Below are 2,716 nucleotides of genomic sequence, written 5' to 3'. Positions count from 1 at the left end.
GTCACCCCAGCGTGAGTTTTTTTTCATGCGCGTGATGTTAGAATGCAGTCACTGTTCCAAAATGTGATTGTTACGCCCTCAACCCAAGACACGCTCCCTGCTAATTATCTATAAGCTTAATTATCTATAGGCTATCTTTCAACTATATTTTAAATTATTTTCTAACAAGTTTTATTCTCTAACAACAATTTGAATTGAGATGTGTTCCGCCTCCTCATTAATTCATATAGAAGTAGTCCATTTCACTGTTGTGGACAGTTTATGTTTGAGGCTTTACTGTTCCATGAGAGCCCAAGCACTTCTCCAGTGTTTCCTCAGATCAAGTATGCAGACAACTTTTTCTCCCTGGCACACTTTCGGTCTGTCGTTCACCTTGCCTTCATTGTTGTTTTCCTTACAAATAACAACTTTGGACATGTGTGCATTCCTATCAAAGTAAGTGCCTTATTTTCTGTATATTGTGCTGTAGCATACCGTATGTATGTTTTGAGTATAATGTATTTACTGTTTTATTCACACTTTTGAAGTTCTGGTGACAAATCATGCATTCCACTTCTTGCATAGATTGTAATGGACACAAATGATGTGTATAAAATACTTTTTCGAAGGTTGTACTGATTATGATGAGCTAATGCTAAGCCATTTGCCAGCTATGTGTGGCGCCATGTTTGTTGACATTATACAATGCATTCTGGGTGTCATGTAAGCGTCTGTCAAACCAAACGTTCTAACAAAAAGAGGTGAAAGGATGGTTCACTCATGTTTTGACTTCCGAAAGTGAATGAAGGGAAGTTGTTGCAGGCCAGTAGAGTAGGAGGTGAAACTCACAATAAAATACGACAGGGGGAGACCATTTTACGGTGCTCAAACAAATGTTGTTTTGTAATAAAGGTTGTAGGGAATGGGGAGGGGAGAAATACAACTGAAAGGCCTCTCAGGTAACGGTTGGGTCACTCTGTGTATGGCGTGGTGGCTGTTCGAACCACCTGTGTTAACCTCTCTGGTACAAGACGCTAGCGTCCCACCTCGACAACAGCCAGTGAAATTGCAGGGCGCCAAATTCAAAACAACAGAAATCCCACAATTAAAATTCCTCAAACATACAAATATTATACACCATTTTAAAGATAAACTTATTGTAAATCCAATCACAACAAGGCTTTACGGGGAAAGCACACCGTGCGATTATGTTAGGTCAGCGCCTAGTCACAGAAAACCATACAGCCATTTTCCACCCAAGGAGAGGGCTCACAAAAGTCATAAATAGCGATTATATTAATCACTAACCTTTGATGAAGCACTTACAGGACTTCATGTTACACAATAAATGTGTGTTTTGTTCAATAAAGTTAATCTTTATGTCCAAAAACCTCATTTGAAATTGGTGCGTTGTGTTCAGAAATGCATTGTCTCAAACAAACATCCGGTGAAAGTGCAGAGCCACATCAAATTACAGAAATGCTCATCATAAACATTGATTAGTTAGTAGAAACATGTCAAACGATGTTTCAAATCAATCCTCAGGTTGTTTTTGTCATAAATAATCAATAATATTTCAACCGGACAAAAGCTTCGTCAATAGAAAAGGAGAAACAAGAAAGGCGCATTCCGTTCCCGATCACGCGTAGGACTCATGGCTGGAAATTTCCACTGGCCTCTCATTAAAGGTGCTGTATCACCCTCATTTTTCAGAGTAAAAGCCTGAAACAATGCCTAAAGACTGGCCACATGTAGAGGAAGCCATTGATATCGTGAACTGGGTCCTAAGTCTTTGTATGGTAGACAGCCTTTCAAAATAATAGTACTTCCTGGTTTGATTTTCCTCAGGTTTTTGCCTGCCATATATGTTCTGTTATACTCACAGACATGATTCTTTAACCGTTTTGGAAACTTTAGAGTGTTTTCTGTCCAAATCTACTAATTATATGCATATCCTAGCTTCTGGGCCTGAGTAGCAGGCAGTTTAATTTGGGCACGCTTTTCATCCAACATTCCAAATGCTGCCCCCTACCCTAGTGAAGTTAATGAACGCAAAAGAGAGAGAGTGATGAGTTTCAGTACTTGCTCTCAACTTGTGCCGGGTGGCGTGCTCTTCCTTTGGGCAGAGAAAAAGAAGAGAGAGACAGGTGAGTCAAGCATTGCCTAGTATCTTCTTTGGCGTCTGATCGAGGTGCTTATCCTACTCACTCCGGTTCTTCTGAGGTCTAGGTGTACCCTCTGCCTGTCTGCCCAAGTGACTGCACCTCTACTTATACCCATTTGGGGTAATGAGGGAAAGGTGGGACCAATTCCAGGTGCCAATTGGTTGCAGCACCTGGACTGGGTAGTATTGGTGTTGGAATCACCAGCCGCAGTTGGTGCCCGTAGAGCTGTCCATGTTGCTGACTCACCTTGGCCTCTCTAGCCCTCTGGAGCTGACCAAGGTCCTCCTCCTTCTTTCGTGCAGTAGCTTCCCACTGGCCCCCGGGCAGCCACATATCCTCCCAAGGTCATAGCCGGCTGGCGGGCTGTCGATCAACCAGCATGCATCCCTCTTGGACAGGGCATTGACATTATCCACAATAAAGTTAAAGGCTTGCAACTCTAAAAAAAATCTAGTGACAGTCATTGATATCTTTGGCCGTGGCCATCCATTTGAGGGAGGCATGATCTGTCACTAAGGTACATTTCTTCCCCAGTACATAGTAGTTGAGCTTCATTAAGGCCCATTTTAAGA

The sequence above is a fragment of the Oncorhynchus nerka genome, linkage group LG17, assembly GCF_034236695.1.
Source record: "Oncorhynchus nerka isolate Pitt River linkage group LG17, Oner_Uvic_2.0, whole genome shotgun sequence".
Lineage (NCBI taxonomy): Eukaryota > Metazoa > Chordata > Actinopteri > Salmoniformes > Salmonidae > Oncorhynchus > Oncorhynchus nerka.
This window is presented reverse-complemented; position numbering follows the sequence as displayed.